At 42.8% G+C, this 24,279-nt stretch overlaps 1 protein-coding gene and 1 long non-coding RNA gene across 10 annotated transcripts in view; one reads left to right on the top strand and one right to left on the bottom strand.

Annotated features, from left to right (window-relative positions):
• Positions 1-8,210: 8,210 nt before the first annotated feature.
• On the bottom strand, positions 8,211-11,965 carry LOC118981190 (uncharacterized). Of its 3 annotated transcripts, none has more exons than XR_005065294.1 (4): positions 11,742-11,965; positions 11,118-11,223; positions 10,743-10,835; positions 8,211-9,087 (listed from the first exon to the last, which is right to left on the bottom strand). It is a non-coding gene; the product is annotated as an uncharacterized LOC118981190 (long non-coding RNA). The 3 variants fall into 3 exon arrangements; XR_005065296.1 differs by having other exon boundaries at positions 8,211-9,019; positions 10,747-10,835; XR_005065295.1 differs by having other exon boundaries at positions 11,777-11,965.
• A 64-nt stretch (positions 11,966-12,029) lies between these two features.
• The window catches only part of ATXN1 (ataxin 1), a 391,897-nt gene continuing 379,647 nt past the window's right edge, over positions 12,030-24,279 (top strand). For 4 of the 7 annotated variants that reach the window (XR_005065293.1, XM_037037921.1, XM_037037917.1 and 1 more), the window contains exons 1-2: positions 12,030-12,230; positions 20,669-20,780. The gene's annotated coding sequence lies outside the window, so the exon portion shown is untranslated. Of the gene's footprint in view, positions 12,231-13,147; positions 13,424-18,293; positions 19,765-19,926; positions 19,974-20,668; positions 20,781-24,279 lie in introns of those variants that run through there. The other 3 variants (XM_037037918.1, XM_037037920.1, XM_037037919.1) reach the window with 3 other exon arrangements.

Here is a 24,279-nt window from a genome sequence, read left to right as displayed (position 1 = left end):
AGGACTTGTTAAAACATACCCAAGCTGCATACTCAGTGCTGGGTGATCTTGAACCTGTTGCTCGGTCTTTCAAACATCAAGCCTTGGTTTAATCACCTCAGAAGTGGAGATCATGATCTTCACCTCATTATATCATTGTGGGGATTAGAGGAGATGCCACGTGCAAAACTCTTGTCATGTTGCCTGGCATAGAATACGAACTTGATAAATGGTAGCTTTTAAAATTATGATTATTCAAAGCTATAGCTGAACTTTCTATTTTTCTCATAACTCTTTCATCCATGCTCTTTGATTCTGACTTCGAAATTTTTTAAATTCTTCACAAATCTAAGCCTGAATGTGAGATTCAGCTCGTTCCAACTCAACTTTGATAGTTATACCAGGTCCAGTTAGGTCAACAATCAAGTAAATAGAATATGTACCATAGTGTGGACAAGATGCATTTGTTTTTGATTAGCTGCTAATGAGACAATCATTTGTACTGGGGCTTATAGGCATTGCACATAGTAGGTCCTGGTTCTCCGGCCAGCACTCAATCCACTGAACCACACCAGCCAGGGCTCATAGTAGGTCCTGAAAAGCATTATTAGTTCATCAATTTATGTAACAGCTGATGAATCTTTAGTGGGTATCCATCATGTGCCAAGGACTGTTCTGGTACTTGGGGTTTATCAGTGCATAAGAAAGACAAAATCTCTACTTTCTTGACAATAAACAAACAAAAAAGGAAGTAACAGAGAATGTCCTAAGGTAATACATTTATGAAATAATAGAACAAGGCAAGGTGGATCAGAAAAGCCAGGGGTACATTTTTAAGTAGGGTAGTCACGGCAGGTTTCACTGGGAGATTGCATCTTTTTTAGGGGAAAAAAAAAGCTGAAGAAGGTGAGGGAGTGATCCCTCTGCTTGGAAGATTCCCCTAAAAGCATTCCAAGCAGAGGGATCAGCCAGCAGAAAAGCCCTGAGGCAAGGGAGTGCCTGGATTGTTTGAGGAACAGCTAAGAAGAACAGTGAGGCTGGAAATGAGGGAGCGGAAGGAAAAATAGTAAGAGTTGGGATCTGAAAGTTCGGGGGGATCCTGATAGTGTGGGGCCTTGTAGGCCTGGGGACGACTTTGACTCTGACTCCAGATGGAGGAGAGCCATTGGATGACCTGATACAGATGATCGGCTATGGCATGGGTGGTGGTGGTGGAAGCAGAGAGACAATTTGGGAGGCTGGTACCATAGTCCTGATGAAGGACAGTGGTGGTTTAGCTCCAAAGGTGGCAGCCCACGTGGTGAGGCGTCATCAGATCCTGGATATACTGTGAAGGTAGAGCTACCCAAATTTGTGGACGGATTGGATGTGAAAGAATGAGATGAGTCAAGATTCTTTCTTGCCTGAATAGCTGACAGGTTGGAGTAGCCATGTAGTGAGACTTGTATGCAAGAACTGTATGCTGCATCTTATGGTACCTCTGAGAGAGTACACACCTTGGGCTAGAGGGAAAGGCCTCCTTCTACCACCTGGGGAAAACCTCCTGAAACAACTTACCCTAAGTCAACAATCAACGCAATGGAGTGTGTTCTTTGAACCAAAAAGGACAGTAAAAATATAAGCAGCGTTTGGCTGTATTTTCTCAATGCCAATTAGTTTCGTTTTTTAGTCTTTTCCTCACCTTTATCCCACACACTGAAACAGCAACAGGAAAGCTGTTGGTGCATCCTGGCAACCAGCAGAGGGAGCTGAGGAGGCCTGAGGAAGACCTTTGAGCTGAGACCCAGTGCAGGAGTCTCAGCTCAAACCTCTAGTAACCTCCATGCCTGGGCCAGGAGCCAGATGTTTCTGGGGTGATGGGAGGTGATTCTAGAGCTGTCTTGATAAATTTCCCATTCCACTGGACCTTTTGTTTATTGGTATTATCATGGGTAAAAGACCAAACACACATCTGGAACTGATTACCTATGTGCATCTATAAAGGAAAGAGATAGGGCCATATATATAAATAAAAAGAAGAAAAAGAAACTAAAGGATTGCATTTCGATTCCCGGTCAGGGCACATGCCTGGGTTGCAGGCCAGTTCCCAGCAGGGGACACATGAGAGGCAACTATACATTGATATTTCTCTCCCTCTCTCCTTCCCTTCCCCTCTAAAGATAAATAAATAAAGTCTTTAAAAAAAGAAGAAAAAGAATGTGGTTCTTTTTCAGCACTACACTTGTAGATCTCAAAAAGAGGGTGTAATAGTTTCCTAGGGCTGCTGTAACAAATTACCTCAAACCAGGAGGCTTAAAACAAGAGAAATTTATGTTATTACATCCCTGAAGGCTGAAGTCCAAAATCAAGGTATCAGCAAGGCCTTGTTCTCTCTTCTTCCCTGTGTCTCCTCTGTGTCTCTGTATCTTTTCTTCTTCCTAAGAGGACAGCAGTCATATTGGATTTAGAGGCCACCCTAATCTAGTTAAGACCTCATTGTAACTAGTTACATCTGCAAAAACCCTATTTCCAACCAAGGTGACATTCACAGACACTGGGGTTAGGACTTCAGTACATCTTTCCCGGGGAGAGACTTTAACCCACAACAGAGGGCAATGGGAACTCACATGAAGCACTGACCAGTGTGGGGAGTCACAGAGTCACATACGTGGAACAATAAACAATTGTAAAGAGAGGTCACATGGGTTTGGGAGTAACAGGAAGTATTTGGATAAGATACGCCCTCACTTAGGATACTCTCCATCTGTGCTTATGGCCCTGAATTTTTTTTCTGTCAGACTTTCAAAAAATATTGTATAAATAAAAAGAATAAGAAAATAGCACTTCTCTGACTCATACATTGGGCAGAGCCGCAAACTTGTGATAATCAGGAAAGCCTTCACAGAAGTGTTGATGCTTGAGCTGGATCTCAGAGTGTGAAGATAAAATAGCCCTGCAAAGAAAAGGTGGGGGGAGGAGAAAGGGCCTCCCCTGTAGAGAGAAAGCATATACAAAAGTACATTCACGCTGCACCTCCTTAAGTCGTAGGATGAAAACTCTCTAAAGTCAAGGCCATGTCACTTACTTAATCTGTATTATTCAGACACAGTATTAAATTAATGAAGGGGACAAAATGTTCCTGGTTTTAATAAATGCACAAATAATCACACGATAACCTGGAAGAACACTAGGAACATACATAGGGAAGAGTTAATTATTGCACTCATTTGCCAAAGCACAAATATGAAACCCTACCCTCAGCCAGATCCGGAGAAATCAAAGGGCTGAATGTGGTATAAATTCCTCTGCCCTGATTGCACCCGGAGATCTGCCAACATTTTTTCTCTGATATATTTCTTTGTGTACACTGTACTGGGTTCTTGAAAACCTGATCGTGAACTGAGATATGCAATTCTGAATCACCACTGTGATCTAGGAAAATTAACTCCTTGCTGATCCTCCGGGATAGACACCCAAGTTTGTTGCCGCTGAGATCTGCATCAGGATCTGGTGAGGTTTCTGTCATAGAGCAACTCCCCTTTTTTGGCATAAGAATGTACAGGATGCCAGTGAGGTTTGAACTGGGTCATCTAAGTCTTTTTAAATGCAGGATGATTCATTGCTGGGGGTTGGGGAGAGAGGACAGCGAAGGGGAAGGAAGTGCTGAGCAGGGAGGCAGAGAATTGTAATTATGAAATTGACTGCAGAAAAAGCTAGTTCTGGGAGTGACTGGGTCACATGTTCTTACTACTGGCATTTAAGTTACAACTTTTAAACCAGAGGTAGGGGGAGGGTTTGGGAAACAGATCATGCAACTGATTGATTGGCTTTCAGAGGACAAGCACCAGATGCCTTCCAAGTTTATTAGAATTACAATGTATTAATTCCTCTTTATACCTGGCAAAAAAAAAAAAAAGAAAAGAAAAGAAAAAGAAAAGCTCTCCCATGACAATACAGTTAGCAGAATAAGAATTTGGCTGTAGTAGTATGAGTAAACAATTTGTCTTCTTCTGTTTGACTTACTGGCATTGTCGCTGACAGGGTCTTCCATTCTGTGCATTCATTTTGTACGTAAAGAGGGATTGTTTGTAATTTACAGTTTAAGTCTGAGTGCTACTATTCTGCTCTGTCAGACAGCATCTGTGGCAGTAGCTAGCAGTTCACGTCTGTGCCACATACACAGGGCAAGTCAGTCTTGAGAGCTCCCCCAACCCTCCCAGCAGTCAGATTTGGAGAGGCCCATGGAAAGCGGTTCGGACGTGGGCAGTTTTTTCAATTATCTACATCAAAAGGCAAACTTTGCCAATGCAGCTTTCTCTAACTCTTCCTTTTTGAGGTAAAGTCGGTAAATTCCTTATAAAATAATTTTCTGAAACCCTGACCCTCACTTGGGTCAGCTTCTCCTGGCTGATACTGACTCAAGAAAAATGTAGTAACTGAAAGAGCTTATAGCTATGTATATATATGTTTTGATGTCATGAAGCTAGAACAACAAAGAACTTCACTTCCCTAACAAGTAGATGTGTATTTACTTATTTATTTAGCCCGACTGTTGCCGGTGATCTTAATTTGAAGGTCCTCCAAGCTTTACGTGTGCTACCCGTCAACTGCCACTGCCTTAAGTTCAAACAGTGGTGGCTTTGGGTTTCGATTTTAATTTGGAAAATGTATTTCTTTTGAGGAAACCAAATGCCAAGTTGTTAATGAAATGCTTTTAATAGATTTCCAAGTGCTCCTGGCCAATACCAAGCAAAAATTCAACACACTCAACTCAAAGCCTTAAAATATCCATTTTCTTTTTATGTAAGAAAAGCTGTGTTCCTAAGATGATTAAGACCATAAATTCTGATATTTCCTAGGTCATTGCATTACATTCAATCTTGATCACAGTTCCATTGATGAAAATTTATCTAGGTCTTACTTATGAGATTATTTTGCTTAAAATCATCTCATTTCCTTTTAGCATGTCCTATTGTACTAAATATATTACAAAGTGGGTTTTTTTTTTAAAAAAAAAAAACAGGTTTCCTTTTGGTGGCCTTGATTTGTTTTATAATTATGGAGCAATTCTAAAATTTTCACTATCAATGCCAAAAGCCATCTGTTACAAGACGGTATTATACTCAAACCATTCAGCCTCAAGTGGCAAAAAGAACTGTAATTCGAGAATGCTTGTGCTTTCTGAACCAGAGTATAAGTTTTCCAGCAGCTTCCCAGTAAAAAGATGAGTCACAGAAGAGCCTAACCAATGTGTTTTGCAGGCCCATTCCGGTTCCACCAATAAGAGATGTTGCCTTCCCTGACAGATAGTTACCTCTCGGGGATGGTTTTAACAGGAATAAAGCCCATGTCTGCCAGGTGGAAAACTGAGGAAGCCAGAAAAGTAACTTACGTTATCATTGCACTGTAGCAGAGCCAAGCCGGGGTCTCGAGTTGTGGTTCTTGGAACTCACTGCTGCACCTCCCCAGCCCCACTGTCTGTACCTGTACTGTTCACTAGAAACGTAATATGCAGCCCTGCCTCATGTGGAATGTTACATTTTATAGCAGCCACATTAATAAGTGAAAAGAAATTGGTAAATTTAATTTTATTTCATTTAGCCTAATACATACAGAATACTTTCATTCCAACATTTAATCAATATAAAAATTATTGAGATACATATACATGTATATATGTGTATGTAGATATACGTGTGTGTGTGTTATTTTAAAGTCTGAAGTAGGTTTTATACTGCAACACATCTCAGTTTGGACTAAGCACATTTCAGGTGCTTGGTCACCATAGTGGAGAATGCAGGCCTACACTGAGGCACTGGTTCTTGCGTTTAACTGTGGACAGACCCTCATTTAAAACTGCCCAATGCGCACTGTTAAATCACAAACCACTGACAAATGTTTGAGTACAATGATTGTGACATCACTCTTCACAATCGGTGATGTCATTTCCACTCCCCAGATGCCTGTCCTGCTGTGGTTTGGTGAAAGGTCGAGAAAGATGACCCAGAAGTATGTTCTTTAAGAGTCCCCGTGTCACGTGTTGAGGTCAGCCACTATAGTTTGGGTGTGGCAGGCTGACCTCAGAGTCCACTGTATGAGTGGTTTTCACTTTTGTTTTGAGTTAATTTTTCTTTTCTTGTCTCCCCAGCTGTATTTCAGGGTGCAGTCTAAGAAAAGTATATTTGTTTTGCGAGCGTGCTATGATTTGCTCAGATTTTTAAATGACATATGTAGGCTAACACCCTCCTTATTATAGCATGGTTAAAGGTCCGTCAGTGTTTCCATTAAAAATTAAAACTTTCCGGGATTCATTACACAGCCATAACACATTGCTCCAGACAGAGACTTGGCAAATCCTACTTTCACGTAGGAGGAAATTCTTTTTTAACAATTTTTTAAAAGACAAAAATAAATAAATGTTTACCATTTAGATTTACTCCTGTGACTTTTTTGGGAGGGATGGGGAAGGCATTCAGATAAAATATACATTATAGCTTTACATTTTGTTTGTTTTATAAATTTGAAATATTAAAATTAGTTTGTAGTCCAATTTTGCTGAAGAGTCAAGAAAGACGGTTCAGATGATAACCTTTCCACCTCCCAAAGGTTTAATGCCTCTCATATTTGAAAGTCTGGTGGATGCAATGACTGTGAGCGGGCTGGGCCCAGCAACTATGAGTCTTTCCCTTTTTATCACAGTAAAAATGAGTGTTTTTCAAAGGGTAATATTTATTTTGATGTGAATTCCTTGAAGACAAAGATGTCCTTCTTATCTTTATAGTCTTATGACCTAGTTATTGTAGGTGCATAATAAGTGCTGGTAAATAAGTGAGAAATACATTGAACCGTAAGGCTGTTGGTTAAATGATAATTACATACAGAGCGAGTTGAGAATTAAGACATAGTCTCTATTCATAAATTTCATTTCAAAATTCATTCATTAAATATTCACTATCTAGTAACTTCGAAAAACCTTTTAAGACGGTAAAGAACATGCTTGCCCAGTCTTTAACCTCTATGACAGGGGTGTCAAACTCATTTTTACCAGGGGCCACATGAGCCTCGAGGTTGCTTTCCAAGGGCTGAATGTAATTTTAGGACTGTACAAATGTAACTACTCCTTAACTAGAGGCAAGAAGCTTGGCGCTGCCACTGGGTGGAAACCAGGTGCTGGACCAGATAAAACAGGGTGGGGGGCCGGGTTCGGCCGGCGCTCTTTGTGTTTGCCACCTATGCTCTCTGATTTCCCTCCTTTCTGAACACCTCCATCGGATTATTGTAACAAATGACCCAGTGCTATGAAAGTATAAGCCAGTTTCAAAACTTTTTGGAGGCTTGGCTTTCTCATGTCTTGTCGACTTCATAGGAGTGTTTGAAGATGTAATATGAGAGGCTATGAGAAGTGTAAAATGCTACATAGATATAATTCAAATATAAGTCCTCACCACTGCAAACATTAAGGACAAAACCCTAAAATTATTGTGAAGTTAAGTGTGGTGAGAAGGCCCTGGCCAGGTGGCTGAGTTGGTTGGAGTGTTGCCCTACATACCAAAAGGATGTCTGTCTGTCTGTTTGTATCTCTCTCTCCCCTCTACCTTTCTCTCTCTCTAAAAAAGTCAATTAAAAATTATATTCAAGCAAAAATATATGTAGGAGCATTTTTTCACCAACATATTTAAGTCCAAAAGAAATACATTTATGAGACATGGCGATGGGTTAACTGACCCCAACATTTTTTAAAATCCTTACCCAAGGATATGTTTATTAATTTTAGAGAAAAGAAAGGGGGCAGGGAGAGAAGGAGAGGGAGAGAGAGGGAAGGGGAGAGAGAGAGAGAGAGAGAGAGAAGCAGCAATGTGAGAAACATCTATCTCTTGGACACATCCTGCCATGCCCTGACAGAATCCAGCCTGAAAGTTTTTGGAGTATGGGAGGCCACTCCAACCAACTCCACCACCTGACCAGGACTTGATTCTGACATTTTAAAATAAGTAGGAGTGCCCTGGCTGGTGTAGCTCAGTGGATTGAGCACGGGCCTGCGAACCAGACGATCACGGTTCGATTCCCAGTCAGGGCACATGCCTGGGTTGCAGGCCAGTTCCCCCCAGGGGCCAGTTCCTAGCAGGGGATGCACGAGAAGCAACCATACATTGATGTTTCTCTTCTTCTCTCCTTCCCTTCCCCTCTAAAGAAAATAAATAAAATATAAAAATAAAATAAAATAAGTAGGAGTTACTCTTAGAGTTGCCTCATTCTATATGTCATCTTAATTTTTGAAATTTTATTGAGAAGTAATTTACATACATCACTCTCTAAGTTTGAGGCATACAGCAGGGTGGGTTGATTTACATATAGTGTGACATGATTATTTTTATTTTTGACTGGAGAAAAGCTAAGGCATCTTTTCCAAGTATGACTTTTGAGGTCCACCATTTTCTCAAGTATTCAAGACTAAAACTCCAAATAAGTACATCTATATTATATTTCACTTCCAATCTGTTTGACATTTAGTTGTTGAAACCAGATAAGCTCTTTGTGTTTGCTTGTTTTTGTTCTGTTTTGAACTCTATAGGAGGCTGCTTCCAATGAAAAAATATGCTACCTTTAAAACCACTTACCCTTCTCCAACCGCCCGGGCACTTGGTTCACTCAAGTGCTCTCGTGCTCCCTCTGCTGCCTGGAGGGAAGCCTTTCTGCTCCAGGCCCAGTGCATTCCTCAGACTGCTCTCCTGGTGATGATGATGCAGATTTGTACGTGAATCACAGCTCTTCTGAAATGCAGTATGATTTAACCAAAGCATAAAATGTAATAATTTTTCATTAAAAATTAATAAAAGAGGGAGGGAATAAAAAGGAATAAATAGAAGACTTAAGTTTTGCGTCAGTGGCCAAATTCATGCAGACAGAGCCTTTGTAGAAGAGACAGCATTCTTCACACTACTGTGCTTAGGAATCACCCAGGGGCTGGTCCAAAGGGAGACTCTGATTCAGTGGGTCTCGGGTGGGATGCTCATTCTGGTTCTCTCAACAGCTCCCAACTGCTGCTGCTGTTCTGAAGACACTGCAGATGCAAGATGTAATAATGTAATATATATTTGATAGCCTAGTTGCAACCTTCAAAAGTGGATACTACCCAAAAAGTGAAACAGATATCAGGGATGAAATGATTTGCCATGGTGTTTGGTCAATGCAGAACACAAGTTAGGAGTAAGGCTCAGCAGGCCTTGTTTCTCAATTTCCTTTATTTTTTAAAAAAGATTTTATTTATCTTTAGAGGGGAAGGGAAGGAGAGAGGGAGAGAAATATCAATGTATGGTTGCCTCTCATGCATCCCCTGCTGGGAACTGGCCTGCAGCCCAGGCATGTGCCCTGACTGGGAATCGAACCGTAATCCTTTGTTTCGCAGGCTCAAGCTCAATCCACTGAGCTACACCATCCAGTGCCTCAATTTCCTTTATTTCAAAGTTTGACTTACACTTGTATGAATATAGTATCAGGTTTATGAATAAGACCACAGTATATATATTTGTCTATTGGCTTTGTGAAAGCTCTGCTCTTCTTCTACTGGGTTTTTATTTGCATGAGAGTGTTGTTTTTAAAGAGTCAGTACCAGTTATTTGTTATTGTACCTTTACTTTTTTGCCATCTGAAGATAAAAGATTTCCATGCTAAAGGTAATGAAATTGTATCAGGAGTATTATTATGTTTATGTTGTTTGCACCTTGCAGGAAGAAATAGTTACAGATCTTAATGGCAATTTATGGCTTTAATCTTAATGGCTAAGAAAGTAAATGACACATTTCTTATTAATTGTTCTTAATGCTTTGATAATATACATATTTAGCTTCCTTGAGGGAATATTTAAATTAATTGACTAACTCTAATCTGAATTATGTGTTTTAATTTGTTTAAGGTTTATAAAATAACTTAAATTAACTGCTTGTGCCAATGCAACAATTAAAATATTAGATTTTTTTTTACTGAAAATTCTCTAAATATACGACATCTAAAAATAGAGTGTAGGTGGATTGGACAGTCTGCAGATTAGGAGTTGGAATAAAAACATTTCAGTTAAGCCAAAAACATGGCAACCAATATTTTCTGTTATAAAAATATTTTAGATGAGTTTTTATGAAAACTGTCTGACATTGAAATGAATAGCAGAAGCTCTCTGTTTATTCACAGGCCAGTAATAAGAATACCTGCAGCACAAAGCATACATCTTTTCCGTGCAGAGCCGACAGCTGCTGCTCCTTGCAGAGGCCAGCTCTGCAAAGTAGGGGAAAGCGATATTCCCCGGTTCTGTCTGAGGTATTAACCTTCACCTTCATAATACTTGTCAAGGAACACAACACTAGGAAGAGCCTTGTCAGGAAACTGATGTTAACTGTCCACTAGAGGCTGTAATGAGACCAACAATGTCATTTTAGACCAACCCTGGGTTTAAACTGTAACAATCACTGATTTTTAAATGAAAAAAAAAGTTGTAGAAACGAGTAACAGTGAACAGTAGTAGTTCTATTTAAATAGTCATGTACATGTATATGGTATTTCAAGATGTGAGCAAAATATTTCAGGGGCTCTACACCTTCATAGCTATGCAAATTTTTACTTCTGTAGCACGCTGTTTCTCCAATACGGTTGTTTAAAAGCTGACACGTTCCTCTTGGTGATTCCGTATCCTGCTTCGGCTGGTGACTAACGGTTAGGTCATAAGTTAACTCAGCCAAAAAGGTTTCTCAAATACAGCTTACAGTCAATAGTGGTGGCTTCCAGAGACAAACTTACTTGGAAGGATTATGTTTCCAGACACTTGGTTCTAAGCACCTGAAGGAGGTCAAATGCTGCCGAGACACCTATTGGTCTTCCAGAATTATCTGCAGCAAGAGGAACACCACACTAAGCTCCATTTACTAAGCTCCATTTAGCATGATGTGCCTTCTCTTCCTCCAAGTGTACCACCTGTGGGCAAGGTGCACCCCTCGAAAGAGGATTCCTTCCCACCCAACTAACACCAGGTGGTGGTACATGCAGAGGGGGCAGGTGGTGGGGAGTAGAGAACCGCAATCAAAAATTGAGTCCAGAGGAAGTTCTTCGGCATGGATTCACGGAGAACTGCCATTTGATGCTTGGTTTGCTTTATCTCCTACACTAGTTACCTCATTTCCGATTAAATTAATGATCCCGAATTAGCTGTGAGGAGTACGAGGGTAGTCTACCAGGGCTACAGCTGGGTAGTTCCACACTCACAGCCGATTTCGGGACCTGCAGGAAAAGAGGGCAGGAAGGTCACCGACTTTCCAGGCAGTAAAGGTAAGGGTGCATGTGCAGTTGGTTGGGGGGGGGGTACCCTTAAAACTTTCTAGAGTTGCAAGCAAAGGCATTCTCCGCCGCCCGTGGTCTGGGTCCTGGAACGCCGAAGCCAAACCGAGTGAGGGTGGATGTTTAGGACGACGCGGTCAGCCCTCTTGCACGCTTCTCTGCACCTAGGGAATCAGCACTGGCCGTCCTCCCCTCCCCTTCCCATGGGCTACTTCGCTGGCTCGGAGCCAGAGAGTCCTCCAAGGTGCCTGACTTGCACCCTGCTGTTGTTCTGTTCCCTCCAACTAGGTACAGCGACCCTGGGAGGCGCGGGAGGACCGATCGGTCGTCTCTACAATTACCTCATCGCCTCAGCTCCCCGCCCCTTTCCCAAACCTGGAAGAACTGTCCTCTCCGGCCAGTGTCTCCCCTCCCGCTCCTAGCCCTTGGACTCCAAGCCGGTCTTGGGGAAACGCGCCCACCTCCCTGAGGGCCGCTGAGCCGGGGCCCAGTGCACCGAAGGGTTAAGGGCGCGGACTGGCAGCTCGTCGCCGTGCACTCGCCGGGCTCGGAGCCGCTTGCCCCACCGCCCGCCGGAGGGTGCCCCCCCTCCTGTCGGATCCTTGAGCTGCGGCGGCGGCAGCCAACTGCTCCATATTTGGCTTCTATTACACATTTACATACTGGAGCGAGCGAGCGAGCGCGAGAGAGCGCCAGGGAGGGAGGGCGGAGGGAGGAGGGAGGGGAGGGGAAGAGAGTGTGGGGGGAGGAGGAGGAGGAGGAGAGAGCAGAGTATACCGCAGACATCATTTCTACTACAGTGGCGGAGCCGTACAGGACCTGTTTCACTGCAGGGGGATCCAAAACAAGCCCCTTGGAGCAGCAGCCAGAGCTACAGCAGCCGCAAGACACTGTTTCTCTCCCTCTGCCCCCCCTTCCCCACGCCACCCCAGATCCATTTACACTTTACAGTAAGTGGCGATTTTTTTTCTCCTCTGATTCTGTCTCTACCCTCCCCCATCCCCTTCTCCCCTGATTTAGATTAACATTCCCTCTACCCCCGCTCTCCTAAGATGGGCCAAAGCAACAACCAGCAAACAAACCCCAAATCCCAATCGACAGCACGGAAAACAGCTTGAAGAGGAGCGAAGGAAATCGACGCGGCTTGTTGTGTTGTTTGTGTGTGTGTGTGTGTGTGTACATACAACCTTTCCTGGCTTCAGCTTCTTGGGCCGACACCCCGATCTGGGCGCGGGGATGGCCGGCAGGGGGACTGCGGGGGACACGGTGGGCGCCAGCGGAGCGAGTGGGCGCGCCCGGGTTGGGGGCGCGGGGGTAGAGCGAGCGCTGCGGCGGCGCCCGGCTCGGGCGGCTGCTGGTCTGGCAGCGAACGCCGAGGGTCATGTCCTCCTCCCCGGAGGTGGGGTAAAGGGAGGCGACGGCCGCTCGGGTCGCGCTTCCCTCTCCTTCGGTGCCCCCTCCTCACTCTTCTCCTCAAAGAGGGTAGTGGGAGCTAGCAGGTCTGAAGGAGGGGCTAGGCTGACTCGCAGGTGTCTGCCTGGCCTCGGTGGCCCGGGGCTGGGGGTCTCCTCGCGGAGGCCGGTCTCGCCGGGCATTCGGCGATGGACCCGGAGGGGTCAGCGCTGGAGAAGGAGCCGGGACACTGCGCGCGGCCGGGCGCAGGCGGTGGGAGCGCGAGGGGTTGGGGGGCGGCGCGGAGGGATGGACGCGGGGTCGCGGTGCTGGGAGCGCGGCCGGAGTGGCGGTGACGGCCCTGTTGGTACAGCCGCTTCCTGATCCTGTGCTGCCGCCGTGCCGCCCGGAGCCGGGAGCCAGTGAGCGCCCCAACCCGGCCGGCACCCCCGCCTGCGCCGGCGGCTAGAGCAGTGGAAGAGCGGCAGGCGCTGCCCTGCCCGCGCCGGGAGTGCACGGCTGCGCGGCTGCTGGGAGGGTGAATGAAGCCAGGAGGAGGGGAAGGAGGAGGCGGCGGTGGAGGCGCTGCGGGGATTGGGATGCGCCCTAGAGCCCCGCTGCCCGTTCTCTCCGGGCCGGGCCGGAGACACTGCCACTCCCGCGGCAGCCGCCTCCTCCTACGTGGTCCCAGCGCGGCGCGCAGGCCGGCCCTGCAGGGGGCAGGGAAGGGGCCGGACGGGCGGAGCGAGAGGTGAGGCTGTGGCGGAGCGCGGCGGGAGAGTGATCGAGTGAGCGCGCGAGTGTGAGTGTGTGTGTGTGTGTGTGCGCGCGCGGGGGGAGGGTGGGGGTGGGATTCGACGGGGGCCGTGGCAATGGAGAGGGGGCCCTACGAGGCCACTTGGCTGACTCTACAGCGCCCGACCCCTCCTCAGCCCCCCGCCCTCAGACTGCCAGCCCAAACTCCGTGTCTTGTGCTTTCATTTTATTTCAGACCACGTAGGGGGCCGACTGGAAGCGATGAAACAATCCAGGTTTTCTAGAGAGACTGAGCAAGAACCTTGATTGGGGGTGAAAGTAGAGTGGTGGTGGAGATCCTGCCAGAAAACAAAACAAAACAAAACAAAACAAAACAAAACAAACAAAAAAAATCGGCTTCTAGGGATTGTGGGGTTCGGTTCAATCTTGTGGCGGCTCTGTTTTGTTTTGCTTTCTTAGTACATAATCCTACAGATAAGAAGGTAATATAAATACTTCGGAAGATTGGGAAATTGCTGAAGAGTAGTAAGGGCAAAAAAAAAAAAAAAAAGCCAGTCGGAAGCCGGTTATATAATGCGCGATGTGGCTAACGAGAACGGCAAGCTATTTTTATTTTGTTTACCGTATGCTGTGCAGTAGGGACTCCTCTAAGCTGGTTCTGTCCCCGAAGAGATTTTTTAGCTTCTCTGTGAGATCCACAGGATACAGCTCGCAAAATTAGAAGACCCCATTACACCCACAGAATCAAAACTAATGCCTTAGAGTGGCTTACTCCCAGCACATCCTGTCGTGCATGCGAGGGAATGTGTGTATGCAAATAAGTTCTCCTTTGGCAAGCTGGTAGTCACCGCTCAGTGACATTTGTGTTTTATAATATAGGCTGTTCTTCATATTTAAACATCATCGTTACATGTCACACACAGCAGAGGGTAGTTAATGATGTTTATTTTTAGGCGCAGGTACCGGTAGTTACTTTTCAACAGTGTGAGCTAAACCATTTCTGTTTAGGTTTTGGGGGAGACCTACATTTCCTTGAAGACCCTGTTAAAGCCCACCTTGGGGTTTATTTGGTGGGCCAAAGAAGTTCGATACTTGAGCTCTTCTTTTTTCTTTCTTTTCTTTTTCTTGTTTTCTGGAATGAAGCATATGCCTGGAGAAACCACCAGAGAGGAGGATGAGAAAATCCTGCACATGAACTCCCGGGAAGGGATTGCACCATAACGGCTAATGCTGTGGCATTTAAGTCTCCTCTGCCTGCCCTCTGTGCATGTATCAGTCAGTATTTTAACAGCTCCACAGACAAGTGGGCTTAAATGATCCCTTCGGCATAGAGCAGAGGTTGAAGTCTCTCTTAAACCTCCTGCCTGCCTGCCTTTCTCCTCCTGTAGATGTGGTCAGTGGTGTAGGTTTTCGGTGCACTTACTCCAACCCTGATCACTCATGTAATTAGATCAGGCTGCCATGGCAACAGGCAGTGTTTCTCGTCCATTCAGGTGGGTTTGTTTTGTGCCTGGACTGTTCCAAGTGTCTTACGTACGGTATTTGTGCTGCCTAAGCCAGATGAGAGACTTCACTATTTCAATTGCGTCTTTCAGTCATTTGGACGAGACGCTGAGTGAGGCTTCTCCATTCTCATAAAAGAGACTGTTCTTACTGGGTGTGCTATGTAAATGCCTCTCCCCAGACAGTGAAAGGAGACCGACAATCCTGCTGGTGTTTATTGTGAACAGATCAACAAGTATTTGGTACTTGTTAGAAACCTTTCAGAGCTGACTAAAGCAACATTTTTCTTTTGCTTCTGGTGCCATTGGCCTTGCAGGCAGGCCCTTAACCCTTTCAAGTGTGAAAGTGCTCATCCTTTAGAATCTAAGTTTGTCAGTCGTCATGACTGGTTTTCTAAAGCGTTTGTTCAGTGGGAGTAATTTATTTTGGAAGGCTGTCCCTATTGTCACATTTTAAAACTTTACAGCCATCATAATAGAAAAAAGGGGGGTACTGATAGTAGGCAGCCATTCTGAATGTATTTGTTCTTCATTTGGATCTGTGGCATGATCTTTACATCTGTGGCAGTAAGTTAAAAGGTTTTTGTCTCAGGAAAGAGATAATGCAGGCCTGTAGCTGGTAGACTGATAATGTGTGGTGTTTTTGCACAATAAACAACTTCTGTTCTATTTTGGGATATAATTTAATGAACATTTAATAATTTAGAGAGCAGCAGTCCACTCTTTGCATTAGGACACCACCTTACTAAGCCTGTTATGCAAAGACCAATAATACTGTTACAAAAATACAAGTAGCTTTGGTTGAAGCTCTGTGTTGCTCAGGCAATCCAAATAAAGGGAAGTATTTTAGTAACCCTGATATTTGAAAGTAAAAATAATTGAGAATAATCATGCCTCGATTTAGTTGTGACCCTGCCAGTGTACAGTTCTATAGCCACCTAGCTAAACTGGTAAGTCTTCCCCCCACCCCCCTTCCCGGGGCTAGGATTGAAAGTGCTGTATACTTACTTGGTGGTGGGAAGTGGAGTTATGAGTTTCTGCTAGCAAGTTTATGTGGTTGATAACTGGATTGTGCCCTGCTCAGATCAAGCACTGCAGTGGTGAAAACGAGCTATTGTTACTTCGAAGAGGTAAACAGATGAGAAGCAAGGATATAAAATAAGGCACAGAAGTGGAAGTTTTACACAAAACCTTGGAGGTCCTGGATGATGTTTTACAGCTTACAGAAAATTGTTTTTACTTGTACTAAAAAGTGAACGTGTATTTTTGAGTGCACAAATTCATGCTAAAATAAGGATGAAAAATTTACTTGATTTGGAACTGTGAAAGTTAATATTTTCCTCTTTGAATTTCGTTTTAAGAGGGTTTGGAAAACAGGGTGATTCTTTTTCAGAAATATTATAAATCAGCTTCAGGGCATCTGAATTGTCTTTTATTCTTAGAGAAACGTTCAAGGAAAACTCTTTAGCTATCAGATTATACATCAAATGCCTGTAGATGGCCCTGCATTTCAACATACCTTACTCAGTTGTCTGGGAGTCCTGGGAAAGGTCAGCCTTGAGAGATTATTAAAATGTTAGTCAACACGATTCTGAGACTCCTGTTTTTATTGTCACTACAGCGTTTAAGGACTCACATTCCTTTTGTATAATGTGCCTTTATTTATTTTATTTTTTTCCACGCTGAAATGTCAAGTGGATTGTACTTTGGCACTTACCCTCAATGGCAGTTTCTGATGACTAACACTTTGTGACACCAGCTCCTTTTGTTTCCTCTTAGAAGTTAGTCAAGAAACATATTTTACTACAAACCTGAAATTAGGTAAATGTAATTCTTTAAACTATGGTTGTCTGAAAGTAATACATAGTTTAGGCTCTGAAGAGCTTAAATACTTGCATATGTGAAGTGACAGTGCAGTGAGACAATATCATTTTTAGGGGAAGGTACATAGTTTTATTTCTGTTGCTTTGTTTTCAGAATAACTCGATAATTTGAATGATTGGCTTCTATGAGAGATTTAGATATGTGCAGTTGAATTGCTTCAAAGAACTGGTTTAGTTCCCATTATACTTCCAAAGTTAGCAGAAGGAGGCCTTTTTATTTTTTTATTTATTTTAATTTTTTTATATTTTATTTCTTTATCTCTAGACGGGAAGGGAAGGAGAGAGGGAGAGAAATATCAATGTACGGTTGCTTCTTGTGCGTCCCCTGCTGGGAACTGGCCCCTGCTGGGAACTGGCCTGCAACCCAGGTATTTGCCCTGACTGGGAATCGAACCGTGATCTTTTGGTTCACAGGCCCGTGCTCAACCCACTGAGCTATACCAGCCAGGGCCCTTTTTATTTTTTAAAAGCACTAAAAATATTTATAAATTATTGAAATCCCAATAGAGAGAATAATTTCTGTGTTAGGGTTTTGCATACAGGACTGCCCTGTTTTTTAAAGAATGAAGTTGGAAAGCAATTGAAATCATGCTGTTCAAATTTTAGATTCATTAAATTCAGTTTAATAAAATACTCATTCAAAAATTCTTTGAGATGATATAATAATAAGTATACGAAGTGCTAGTTTTAGAGGCTATTCTTAAATGTGAGCTGAAAGAGTTGTAATTGGATCATGGTTTAAAAAATATACATAAATACTTAAAATTATAGGAGTAGTGAAAAATTGGGGGTAAATAACCTTTATTTGTGGTAACAATTCTTTGAAATATTTTTCTTATTTCATAATTTACATATTTTTGTCTTTATCAGTGTATATATTTTATAGTCCTTACAAATCTGAACTTTTCAGGCTCACGTACAATAAATATTTGTACTACATATTACCATCACAAATGTGCTAAAACATGTTTAGAACTGTTACAAAAAAGCAACAACCATTATATTTTCTTTGACATATTTGATGTTAGCAGAAATGTATTGATTTTCCTATAACTTTAATGCATCCCATTTGTGGAGTAATGAAAATGCAATCGTTGTTGTAACGTAAGCAAAAATTGTACCATACCTGAAAATTACTTTTCAGAAACTTCATTATATGTAATCAGAATTTGAGACTTAAGGGGGCAAGGGCTCTCCTGATGAGGGTGTTTTGATTCAGGCTAAGAGGATCTCTTTTTCCCCCCACTTAGGAGCTCTTTAACACGGCATATTTCAAGGGAGTCATTTAGTAGAAGGTTTTCTTTAAAAAAATGTATTGATTGATTGATTTTAGAGAGAGAGAGAGAGTGAGAAGGAAATAGAGGGGAAGAGAGAGAGAAAAGGAAATAGAGAGAGGGAGGGAGAGAGAGAGGGAGAGCAAAACATGGATTTGTTGTCCACTTATGTATGCATTCATTGGTTGCTCTTGTATGAGGCCTGACCTGCAGTCCAGACAGAAACCTTGGCAGACGCTCTAATCAATGGGGCTACCTAGCCAGGAACTAGCAGAAGCTTTTAATGATAATTGTTACTGATGCTGACCTATAAGCACTTCCACTTCTAGTATTCAAAAAGTATTTTTTTGTCCTTGTGTATGACAGGTTTTTTTGCACCTTTAGCTTTGGCCTACTCTCTCCGAAGTATTTATATTATCTCTTGTGTTTACATTATTTACGTATTATCTCTTCATTGACTAACACATCAATATTATTTAGGCCATCTTTCTTAGTAATCTTCAACTATTAATGGCATTGCATTATTGGTACTGCTGTGATTTTTAAAAATTAAGTATTTCATTTTGGTGTATTTATTGTTTAAAACAATCTGTAGGGTTTTTTTGCATATTGTTTGTGTTATTTTGCAATGAATCCTTTTTTCCTCACTTGTATTCTTTGTTACTTCCCTCTGATGGAATACAGCAAGTTATGTTAACTCTCTTAATTACTCTAACTGGTGTAGCAACACAAATACTTCTGAAATAAATAGGCATACCAGTGAGAGTAAATTAATATTTTACAGCATTCGCATCATGTTTGACTGTTCTCTGCACTTCAGCAGAACAGGAGACTGTAATTTGGACTCTATAAAACCTTATCTGCCAGGTGATATGTAAATAGGATTGTGTGCACACATCGATATACAGGCAAACAGTCTCTCAACTATTAGCTCATAAAGAAAGTGCTGCCTGCAAATCCACAGTACCTGCACCTTGTTCAAAAATAATTATCCGGCTTCTCTGCTTCATTTGATGTTACTAGATGAAATTAAGACTCCTCCCCTTAAAATGAGTATGTGTAAGAGTAATTAGAATTTTGTGAGTGTCTATTTAACTTGGTCACTATTGAAATTTGTAACTCAACAAGCTTTTTCATAAAGGGATAGTGTCTTCAAAGACGTTATAGTCTAGAACGGTTTATCTTCTTTTTCTGTACTTACAGATAACACATAGTTAAAACAAAGGACTAGGAAACTAACATCGTTTGATTATCAGTCCCAGGCATTCAATAACAGATACTTAAATAAGTACCTGGTGAATGGGGTAGTTAGAAGTAAGAATACTTTGGCTGCCATTCGTTGCTTTGAAAAGTGTTGGAAGGCAATTGAAATTATTTTCCTTTCCAGCTGGATTGTGCTCTTAAAAATAGTGAGTGTGTATGCATGAAAATAATCATGACTACTGAGATGTGTTGCCATGTGCCCAAGGATAATTGGCTCACTTACCTGTTTACAGATTGTTCACATTGGAGATCATATTCTTAGCTCCAGAATAGTTTCTTTCTGACACCCAATATAATCCTGGGCCTTCTCCTTCCCACTGTTACCTGGCATGGGTTTAGGAAGCCCAAACTAAATTTAAAATCAGCCTAAACAAATATGCAGATCAGCTCCAGTAATCAAAGACTGGAAATCAGGTCAGTGATGACTAATTTGGGGATATTTTATAATAACTGTGCTACTGATTTTATTTAATGTGGACCACTGGGAATTACCAGTATTTAAAAATAACTTAATAGATGGGGCTGAAAACTGTGTTAGCAGATCAAGTCCTCAACTTCTTCCATTTCTATGCATAGGTCTTTACCTCACAAAAACTACAAGCACCAAGCTCCCTGATGGAAAGGTATATGGAAGATTCATTCATTCTCTCTTTCATTCATCCATTCACACATTCACTCATTCATCATACAGTGGATAATTTTTACTTAACCATGTGCAAGCCATTGTGGTAAAATGTAAATGAAATGGGCATACATTTAATAAACAATTAAAGAGTAGTGGAAAGTCTAGTGACTATGTGCATACTTAATTTTTTTTTACATTTGATGCTTTTTTTTCTCTATCTCATTAGACTGGTATGCTTAGAACTGTGCTTTTTCATGATTGTCCCTCAAGTTGCATGTTGATAGTAGTATATGCCACATTAAAATTAGGCTTTGGCTCAGTTACTCTTCAGTCCATGCTCATTTTCACCTGATACTCTTGTGATTACCAGCATGTGTTGACCAGATGATTGGTTAGAATCATTAGCGAAAAGAATGACAGTAGCTGGCTCACATGGGGAGACCAAACTCTTAATTTGATTGAGGGCTGACCTTTGTGTGTGTGGGCCTCCCTCTGGGCCCTGTTGAGTAAAATCAGACCTACATTTTGAGCTGGCTGGTGTCTGTATAATTCCCACGAAACAAAATGCGAAATTTGATGTTCTTAAGAGTGAAGATTTCAGTGCATAGACATCTTACGCGGAATTATTTTTTAAAGCAGTTTGTTCTGTTTTTCATTTCGATTTCCTCCCCTGTGCTTCCTGGACCACTGCAGGAGCATCGTGCAGCAAGTCACCAGGCTGGTCCTTTCAGACTGCAGACTTGTTCGTCGTCCTTGTACAGCAGTCTCCTCTCCGGCCACTACAGGGAAGTGCATCACACATCAGGTGAGGGGTTTTGCGATGCTCTGTAGCTCCTATCTGAGGACAAAGTCTGACCTGGAAAAATCGCTGACTAGCCTTGCTTTAGCACTTTGTGGACTGCTTAATATAATTGTCTTTGCAAACCATACTGTATCCGAAATTGAGAAATTGCCAAGAGAGTTTTTGTAAAACGTGGGTTAAAGTGTCTCTCTTTTTAGTTTCACTTAATTTGGTTAACGAAGAAGTCAGCATTTGACTTCGTGATGACCGATTATTGCGTGTTGGGCTTGAGTCTGAGCATTTTTAATTGTCACCTTTACTTAACGCATCGAGAATGTTTTGCTACCAAACAGCTTTCTTAAGGTGCGGTTTTCATGTTTTAGGCTTTTTGTTTTCGAGTGACACGTGTGTACGGGGACAGAGGCCTGTCTGTTCAGTGGCAACCAGTATTTGTTGAGTCTTGAATTTCTCTGTGTCTGTTTGGATTTTACAACTTCCTGATTTCCTCACTTACAGTAAATTTTTCTGGCCTGGAAAGTCATGCAGACACAGGGTGTAAGCAGGGTTGATGACTCACGGTTCTTTCTCTGTTGACGAGAGGACAAGAGGATACTGGCTGAAGGAAGTCAGGAGAGATGGAAGTTAGACGCAAGTTAGGGCAATTAGGGTTTGGGAACACTGGTGTATGCAACCAAAGGCAGTTGTGAAATAGATCCCCTCTTTCTGTTTCCCTTGGGAGCGATCCTGCTGGAAGCTGTGGAAATGGACTAGTTCAGAGGTTCCCAAGCCTGCCTGGGCAACAGAATTACCTGGGAGCTTAAAAAAAAATGAGTTTGGGACTCAACCCTAGACCTGTTGCATGGAAACGAGCCCCACTGGCCTCTCAGAATCATACCGCTTGACGAGGGCTCCGCAGGTTGGGGAACTGCAGGGTTGGGTGATCTCTGGGCAGCTCTTTCTGAGCCACGTTCTATCGCCTTCCTTGGTGAAATGCAAAGTCTACTTCTTACCAAATGTCGCATATAAAGATAGGAATTTTCAACTAATTTGTTAAGAGGTGGCTAGTTGCTTCACCAAAATGTTCATCTTGGAAGTGATTCACCAGTTTTCTTTGCATAAAGAGCTCCCTCTCTTTACTTAAGATCCAGCTTTTAAATTACTTATAAATTCCGTGGCATCTGAGATAAGAGCATGGGGCTCTAGGACCAGCCTGTCTGGATTTACATCTAGTGCTGCCACTGTGACCTTGGGCATCCTGTACCCTTTCAACGTCGCGGTGTCTTTGTGTTGAAAACGTTAGAACTTTCTCCTAGGGCTGCTGCTGTGAGGATGGAATGAAATAATACACATTTACTGGGCTGGATATTGCCTCACATGTGGTTTGTGATTCATGAACATAAGCTATCATTGTGATCGACTAACTTATGCCTTGACAGGGTAATTTTGATATTCTTGTATTGTGGCCCTGGCTGGTATAGCTCAGTGGATTGAGCTTGGGCCTGTGAACCAAAGGATCACGGTTCGATTCCCAGTCAGGGCACATGCCTAGGTTGCAGGCCAGTTCCCAGCAGAGGACGCATGAGAGGCAACCATACATTGATGTTTCTCTTTCTCTCTCCCTCTCCTTCCCTTCCCCTCTAAAGACAAATAAATAAACATTTTTAAAAAATATTCTTGTATTGTGATGGTTGCTCTTGGACCATACATGACTAGGAACAAGTCAATATACCTGTACCTTGGTCTTTTACTGTTTTTTTCTGAATTTTGTACTGGTCCAACTCTGTTAGAGTGAGAGAATATGTATGTACTACTTTTATGTTGTAAGGTGAACTGATGAGTTGCGTGCATAGAATAAGTTATTTGTGGTTTGTGTGAAAGCAAACAAAAACCTGAGTGATTACAAGTACTGTGCCTCAGAAAGGACCATCAGAGAAGTCTCTGCTGGGGAGGCAGGGAAGAGGAGGAAGAAGCTGTCACAAACGCTGTATTCTTGTGGAATTTGGAAGTGGATACTTTACATTTTATTGGCTGTGGGGTAGGGAGATGTCCTGTGAAAGGGAGTAGGAAAACCCCAGAGTTTTATGCAAAGGTAAGCCTCTTGAGTCTGTGCCAGCCGAAGGGAAGCACTGAGATGCCTTACTGCTACTTTACCTCTTCTGGGTGTTACCTGGTTTGACAATTACATGTGAGGCAGAAAATCCTCATGTTGAAGTGTTTGGGGGAAGTAGTTTAATTGCATAAGTGGTTAATACAGATACAATTTTTAAAAACTTGTAATGTTTAAAAGAGAGCTTTATTGTGAAAGTACAGGCACCAGAAAGTCGTATCTCTGGGACAATATGTGGAAGCTTATTGAGACGAGACCGAGGTTTTTATAGTCTATTAAGAAGTCGCAGTGGCTTGTGAATACTCATATTGTGTTACTGACAAAGTAACGCAGAGTCACCTTGAATTTTAGGCAGCTGACATTTTCCGTGATTGCATTTAAAGAAAGCTTATAAGCATTATTTGAACATTTTGCAAAAATAAGGCCGTGTTAGAGTTCTCACAATCGATGACTAAACATGGGCAGGGAACTAGTGCCATTCATGTTGTGCTCTACTGTGTTCATTAAGGTTTTTTTGGAAAAGAAATTAAAACCTAGGTTACAATTATTCCTAGTCTAGTTATTTTGTAAATAAGATATGGTTATAGCAAAGTTATGACCTAACTTGTTCACAGGCACTGTCTATATAAAGAAATGATTCATTCATTTATGCACTGTGTATTTTTCAGCTACTCCACAGTCCTGTGGGAATGAAAGTGAGTAAGAGCCACCCGAGAGAGGTTATGTTGTGCGTGTTCTTTGTGGTCAGGCCGTGGAAAGAAGAATTGCTCAGAAAGAGCTAAGGCAAAGCAGAATGGGGGTGGGTTGTACTTACTGGGGTACATTCTGGCACAGAAGGAATTCAGAAGAATGATGCTGAGTAGGATGGTGAGGAAAGACTGAGGAGGAGGGATCATTTGAGTTCAAGTCTGAAGGTTGGTGAGCATTTCTGTGGGGAGGGAGGGGTAGAGCGGGAGGAGGAAGACCACGGAGGTGGTTCTGGCCTGACGAGGAAGTGCCTGGTATGTAACGGACAAGGCCATTTTTGGCCGGAGCACAGGTGCCGGGGGACATCTGAGGTGCTGGAGTCCAGCAGGCAGTAGAGGGTGTGGGAATAAAATTGCTGAGAGGTCAGGTCTGGAGATAAATTTGGAGGAGCCACTGGCATACAGTGATCTTTGAAATTGGCTTTGGTTTTTTGTGGCTGGCAGAACGTTTGACAGGCAGGAGGGGTTGACTGTATTTCGTTGACTGTAATACCATCAGCTGGCAGAGAGTTTGTAGAGAGAAGGTAAGCGGCAGCAGATAGGAGCTAAAATGTTGGTGTGGTGTGCTTCCCTTTAAGACTTGGGGATGAGGCATGGGTGGGGGTAATGGGTCCTCCTGAGAAGCTCAGACACCTTGGAAGCTCAGCTCAACGAAATCTCGTTGAAAATT

This window comes from Sturnira hondurensis, unplaced genomic scaffold, assembly GCF_014824575.4.
Source record: "Sturnira hondurensis isolate 20B ecotype Veracruz unplaced genomic scaffold, ASM1482457v3 Scaffold0023817, whole genome shotgun sequence".
In the NCBI taxonomy this organism is placed as follows: Eukaryota; Metazoa; Chordata; class Mammalia; order Chiroptera; family Phyllostomidae; genus Sturnira; species Sturnira hondurensis.
Note: the sequence above shows the minus strand (reverse complement) of the source record. Positions and strands in the feature narration are given on the sequence as shown.